Here is a 7,229-nt window from a genome sequence, read left to right on the forward strand (position 1 = left end):
ACAGTACAGTACTGTAAATGTATTTTCTCTTCCTTATGATTTTTTAAACATTTTCTTTTACTTTATTGTAAGAATACAGTATAGAATACATATACCATGCAAAATATGTGTTAATCCACTATTTGTGTTATCAGTAAGGCTTCCAGTGAACAGTAAGCTATTAGTAAAGTTTTGGGGGAGTTAAGAATTACATGCAAATTTTTGAGCAAGGTTGGTACCCCTAATCCTTGTCTTGTTCAAGAGTCAGCTGAACTTATAATTTTACGTACAGTAGAGAAACTTTTAAAATTATGTGAATTTGTAAACAATTCTAGGATATTTAATTGAAAGACAATGGTTCTTAAGACTTACACCCATGGAAACTCATTGAGAATGTGATAAAATATGAACCTTCCAGACAATGCAGTATACATATACTTCCAATATTCTGTACAGAATTTCAAAGAGTTCATGAAGTTCCTCTATATATTACAAATTAAGACACCTTGATAATAATGTCTAATAGGCCAACATTTATTAAGTAATCTTTATATGCTAGGCACTCTTCCAAATGTTTTATATATATTAACTAATTTAGAGTTTGTTATAACTCCATGAGGAAGGCAATATTATTATTGCTACTTTTCATATAAGGAACTCAAGGCATAGACAGATTAGTTAACTGACTCAAGGTTACACAATTAGAAAGTGGCAGAGCTGAGATTTTAATCCAGGTAATTTTGGGGCGCCTGGGTGGCTTAGTCGGTTAGATGTTCGACTTTGACTCAGGTCATGATCTCACAGCTCCTGAGTTCGAGCCCCAGGTTGGGCTCTGTGCTGACAGCTTGGAGACTGGAGCCTGCTTCGGATTCTGTCTCCCTCTCTGCCCATCCCCCGCGTGTGCTCAGTCTCTCTGTCTCTCAAAAATGAATAAATGTAAAAAAAAAAAAATTAAAAAAAAATCCAGGTAATTTAACTTTAGAGCCCACACTCTTAACAATGAATCTGTTATTAATCTATGTTGTCTCAACAGATTTGTGAAAGTACAATTGAAACAACTTTTAAATTCAGTTGAGAAAGCTCAACACCATGCCGTTACACATTGAAGCTGACCAGGACATCTAGGAATCTGGATTTAATAGTGGCCACAAGTTTAAGGACCATTGTTCTGTACTATGTAGCAACCTTCTGCCTGACTCTGCCAGGTTACTGTTGAATCTGCTTCTGAAGTTTGAAGATGTTCGTTCATGTTGATTTTCTGGCTAGTTAAAAAGTTTATGTTTCTCTTTCCACCATCTTGGAACCTATGGAGGCCTGCTGGGAACAGGACTCCTAAAAAAACAAATATGTTTGGAAAGCTGTGGTCCAAGGCCATTTTTGCTGGCTATAAATGGGGTCTCTGGAACCAGAGGGAGCACATAGCTCCTCTTGAAACTGAATGTGTTTATGCTCAAGATGAAACTGAATTCTATCTAGACAAGAGATACGCTTATGTGTACAAAGCAAAGGATAGATAATACAGTGACTCCTGGTGGCAAACCAAGCAAAACCACAGTGATCTGGGAAAAAGTAATTTGTGCTCGTGGAAACAGTGGCATGGTTCTTGTATTCCAAAGCAACCTTCCTGCTAAAGCCATTGGCTACAGAATCTGTGTGATGCTATACCCCTCAAGGATTTAAATGTACTAAAAAGTAAATAAATAAGGTGTAGACTTTTAAAAAAATTTTTTTAATGTTTATTTATTTTTCGAGAGAGAGAGACAGAGTGTGAGCAAGGAGGGGCAGAGAGAGAGAGGAAGACACAGAAGTCGAAGCAGGCTCCATGCTCTGAGCTTTCAGCACAGAGCCTGACACGGGGCTCGAACCCACAAGCCATGAGATCATGACCTGAGCTGAAGTCAGACGCTTAACAGACTGAACCACCGAGGCACCCCTGTAGATTTTTTTCTTTAAGTTTATGGCTTGGAAGTAGAAGATTGAATTAACTTTTAGTTTTTGATACTATTGGGTAGAAAGCTACATTATTAATGGTAATACGGGAAGACTTACACTAATGGAGCAAATAAACATACATGGTAGAGCAGTTTGCAAAGAAAGGGAAATACTTGTCACAAAAAGGTATTGTCAGCTAACTCCAGCTAACCCTAGCAGATGAATATCCAAATGCTAATTTTGACAAGGACACTAAGATACTACTCATATAATGTATTATAGTGTTTAATGCAAGTATCCTAGAATGACTTCTACATGCATGGTCTACATTTTGTATTAGAACATATAATAGAGAGTAATTCTCAGAATTATAATTTTGGCCAGGGCAGTTAAAGCTAAATCAAATCGATGATTAATTCATTTTTGTAAAACATTAAGAGATGTTTTACAAAATAAGATATAGAATTTGCTTGCTAGTCAAAGTGTCTCACTTTTTGACTTCATGCCATACTATCAGGCATAAATAAGCAGGAATTAATAGGGTACTAATAGGCATGAATGAAAGTTGCAGTCATTTGGCACATAGACATAAAGTGGGAGGAAAGTTTTCAAGGTAGTGATGGTAAACCAAGTGCTACAACATCTGATTCGCAATCTGGTTTCTGGATGTGGGCATAACACTAAGTTACACTTATACTTGAAACTAATGATTCCCTATAGGTAGCAATCAAATATTATGGTGTTTGGCATCTTTTATGCCTAATTAGAGAAGGCAAGTATTCAGAGAGTCTGAAAATTCTATATCTTTTTGCATCCTGTTTCTAGACCACAAGACTGAAGTCAGTAAATAAAGTGCCTTTGAGAGGGATTTGTTGATAATACTGCCATAGCAAAAGTCCTTAAAAAAAAAATCATGGGAGGGTTGCCTGGGTGGCTCAGTCAGTTGAGCATCTGACTCTTGATTTTGGCTCAGGCCATGATCCCAAGGTCATAGGATCGAGCTCCACATCTCCTCCATGCTGAGCATGGAACCTGCTTGGGATTCTCTCTCTCTCTCTCTCTCTCTCTCAATCTCTCTCTCTCTCTCTTTCTGCCCCTCTCCCCTGTTAGCACTCTCTCACTCTCTCTGAAAAGAAAGAAAGAAGAAAGAAAGAAAGAAAGAAAGAAAGAAAGAAAGAAAGAAAACCAGTAAAGCCAAAATAACCTTGAAAAAGAACAAAGGGGTAGGAATCACACTTCTTGATTTCAAAACATACTACAAAGTGACAGTGAATTGGGGTGCCTGTGTGGCTCATTTGGGTGAGTGTCCAACTCTTGATTTCGGCTCAGTTCATGATCCCAGGGTGATGGGATCAAGCCCCATGTCAGGCTCCACACTGAGTGTGGATCCTACTTGGAACTCAGGGCACCTGGCTTGTTCAGTTGGTAAGCATGTGACTCTTGCCATCCTGAAGTTGAGCCCCACTTTTGGCATAGAGATTACTTTAAAAAAAAAACTCAAAGAAAAATTAAAACAAAACAAACAAAAGTGATGACTGGGCAACATCAAAAGACAAAATGACAGAAAATAAATCAGGGAAAATATATTTTCAAAATGTATTTAGAAAAAAAAGACTAGAAAGACTAAAGACTAAAAAGACTACTTTACAAAGATATTATAAATTTCAGAAAAAAACAATGTTGAGAAGAAATTGCCAAAGAGCAAGAAAGAACATGCAATTCTCAAAAAGAATAATACCAGTAGTTAATTAAGAGGAAGAAATGCCTATATCATTTAAAGAAATCCAAGTTAGGGGTACCTGTCTGGCTCAGTCGGTGGAGCATGGGATTCTTGATCTCAGCATTGTAAGTTCAAGCACCACACTGGATGTAGAGATTACTTAAAAATAAAATCTTTAATGGGGCGCCTGGGTGGCGCAGTCGGTTAAGCGTCCGACTTCAGCCAGGTCACGATCTCGCGGTCCGTGAGTTCGAGCCCCGCGTCGGGCTCTGGGCTGATGGCTCAGAGCCTGGAGCCTGTTTCTGATTCTGTGTCTCCCTCTCTCTCTGCCCCTCGCCCGTTCATGCTCTGTCTCTCTCTGTCCCAAAAATAAATAAACGTTGAAAAAAAAAAATTTAAAAAAATAAATAAATAAATAAATAAAATCTTTAAAAATGAAAAAGAAATGCAAGATAAAAAAATAAAGAAATGCAGGTTAAAACCAAAACAACCTATTATTTTTACCTTTTTACCTATTATTATTACAATTATTGTTTTAACCTGTTTTTACCTATTATTTTATCCACTTCCAAAGCTCTTAAAAATTCATAATACCGAGGGTTGGTCAGAGTGTTAGGGACCAAACATTTATTTAAAAAGATTTTGTTTATTTATTTATTTGAGAGAGAGAGAGAGAGAAAGCGGGGAAAGGGCAGAGAGACAGAGAGAGAATCCCAAGTAGGCTCCACACTCTAGTGTGAAGCCTGAACCCATGAACCTCGAGATCGTGACCTGAGCTGAGGTCAGATGCTTAACCGACTGAGTCACCCAGGCACCCCAGGGAATAGGCATTTTTTTTTAATGTTTATTTGTTTTTGAGAGAGAGAGAGAGAGACAGAGTGTGAGCAAGGGAGGAGCAGAGAGAGAGGGAGACACGGAATCCGAAGCATGCTCCAGGCTCTGAGCTGTCAGCATAGAGCCTGACGTGGGGCTCGAACTCATGAACTGTGAGATCATGACCTGAGCCGAAGTCAGACACTCAACTGACTGAACCACCCAGGCACCACGGAATAGGCATTTTTGATGGGAGTAGAAATTAGAACAAATATTCTTCAGGGCAAAATGCCTTTAGTTATATAAAATAAAGTGCATCCTAGACTTTCACCCAGTTATTCTCTTTTAGAAATTTAACACAAATTCTAACACAAATAGGCACAGAGGTATATAACACAGATGCTCACTAGAAAATTAGAAACAGGGGCGCCTGGGTGGCGCAGTCGGTTAAGCGTCCGACTTCAGCCAGGTCACGATCTCGCGGTCCGTGAGTTCGAGCCCCGCGTCGGGCTCTGGGCTGATGGCTCAGAGCCTGGAGCCTGTTTCCGATTCTGTGTCTCCCTCTCTCTCTGCCCCTCCCCCATTCATGCTCTGTCTCTCTCTGTCCCAAAAATAAATAAACGTTAAAAAAAAAAAAAAAAGTTAAAAAAAAAAAAAAAAAAAAAAATTAGAAACAAATGTCCTTCAAAGGATGATTGGAGTTACGATCTATTCATTAAAGGAGATTATGCAGCCACTGAAAAAGATAGTTTTATGTGGGAGGATAAATTAATTGGGAAAAATAAAAAGCAAGTTGCAGGAGGAACTGGGACTAGGTGAGGCAAGGCCTAGGCCTCAAGCAGAACACCTAAGGAGATACTCTTAGAGTAGTAGGAGTGCAGGGCTGGACCCTGAGAGTGAGTGCCTCCTTCAATTTTACATCCTAGTCTTTCTCTTCTCTTGCCTTATTCTAGTCTCAGCCCTGCACTACAGACTGCATAATATAGTCCTGTATCTGTTAATAACAATAATTGTGTATATAAATGAATATTTATAATTGTGTGTATTTGGTACAAACTTTTTAGAGGGCATATGTATGTGTGTGTTTTATTTTATTTATTATTATTTAAAATTTTTTTTCTTTAATATTTATTTTTGAGAGAGAGAGAAAGGGAGACAGACCATGAGCAGGGGAGGGGCAGAGAGAGAGGGAGACACAGAATCTGAAGCAGGCTCCAGGCTCTGAGCTGTCAGTACAGAGCCTGACGTGGGGGTCCAACCCACGAACCGTGAGATCATGATCTGAGCTGAAGTCAGATGTTTAACTGACTGAGCCACTCAGGCGCCCTCATTTATGTTTTAAAGTAATCTCTAGCCCAACATGGGGCTGGAACTCAGGACCCAGAGATCAAGATTTGAATCCTTTTCTGACCAAGCCAGCCCGGGGCCCCTATATATAAGTGTGTATATACACAGTATATATATTAGTGTGTGTGTGCATGTGTGTGATAGTTAAAGGGAAAAAACATTAAAGAATATATATCAAACTATTACCAGTGTTTTTTCTGGGGCATGGGATTTTGGGAGATTTTCACTTTCTCAGTCACATACTTCTGAAATCTTGTGTTAAAAAACAGTTAACAGGGGCGCCTGGGTGGCGCAGTCGGTTAAGCGTCCGACTTCAGCCAGGTCACGATCTCGCGGTCTGTGAGTTCGAGCCCCGCGTCGGGCTCTGGGCTGATGGCTCAGAGCCTGGAGCCTGTTTCTGATTCTGTGTCTCCCTCTCTCTCTGCCCCTCGCCCGTTCATGCTCTGTCTCTCTCTGTCCCAAAAATAAATAAACGTTGAAAAAAAAAAAATTAAAAAAAAAAAAACAACAAAAAAAACAGTTAACAGCTTTTGGCTTTTTTGGCTCAGAGGAGGCGAAGGTGCAACTGTCTTTGGTCATCCTGAATCCAGGTTCATCCATCACCATCTGTCTCTACCATGCTGCCTGAGTTTGACCCCAGCGAAATCAAAGTTGTATATCTGAGGTGCACTGATGGTGAAGTAGGTGCCATGTCTGCCCTGGCCCTCAAGGTCGGCCCGCTGGATCCGTCTCCAAAAAAAGGTTGGTGATGACATCGCCAAGGCAACTGATGATTGGATGGGTCTGAGGATTACAGTGAAAGTGACCATTCAGAACTGACAGGCCCAGACTGAGGTGCTACCTTCTGCCTCTGCCCTGATTATCAAAGCCTTCAACATTGCCCCACAGATGCAGCACCGATATTTAGTCAGGCAACTCTCTGGAAACATTAAAGAGATCCTGGGGACTGTCCAGTCTGTGGGCTGCAGTGTTGATGGCCGCCACCTTCATGACATCATAGATGACATCAATAATGGTACAGAGGAATGTCCAGCTAGTTAGGAACTACAGAGGAAAATTTTTATTTTTTTTATTTTTTAAGTGTTTATTTTTGAGAGAGAGAGACAAAATGCAAGCAAGGGAGGGGCAGAGAGAGAGGGAGACACAGAATCTGAAGCAGGCTCCAGGCTCTGAGCTGTCAGCACAGAGCCCTACGCGGGGCTCAAACCCACGAACTGTGAGATCGTGACCTCAGCCGAAATTAGACACGTTTAACCGACTGAGCCACCCAGGTGCCCCAAGGAAAATATTTCAATATAAGATCATTTGACAACTAACCAACCAACCAACAAACAAACAACAGCAATCAATTAACAATTGCGTATTTTTGGTTACAGAAAAAGCAAGGAGGATTTTCAAAAATAATAGGGTAATCACACAGAGTTCCATGTGCTATATG

At 40.2% G+C, this 7,229-nt stretch overlaps 2 pseudogenes; both read left to right on the top strand.

Annotated features, from left to right (window-relative positions):
• The first annotated feature begins 1,325 nt into the window (after positions 1 to 1,325).
• Positions 1,326 to 1,659, top strand: LOC116738237 (annotated as a pseudogene).
• Positions 1,660 to 6,385: 4,726 nt separating this feature from the next.
• On the top strand, positions 6,386 to 6,832 carry LOC115521918 (annotated as a pseudogene).
• Positions 6,833 to 7,229: the final 397 nt, after the last annotated feature.

This window comes from Lynx canadensis, chromosome C1 (assembly GCF_007474595.2).
Source record: "Lynx canadensis isolate LIC74 chromosome C1, mLynCan4.pri.v2, whole genome shotgun sequence".
NCBI classification, from domain to species: domain Eukaryota; kingdom Metazoa; phylum Chordata; class Mammalia; order Carnivora; family Felidae; genus Lynx; species Lynx canadensis.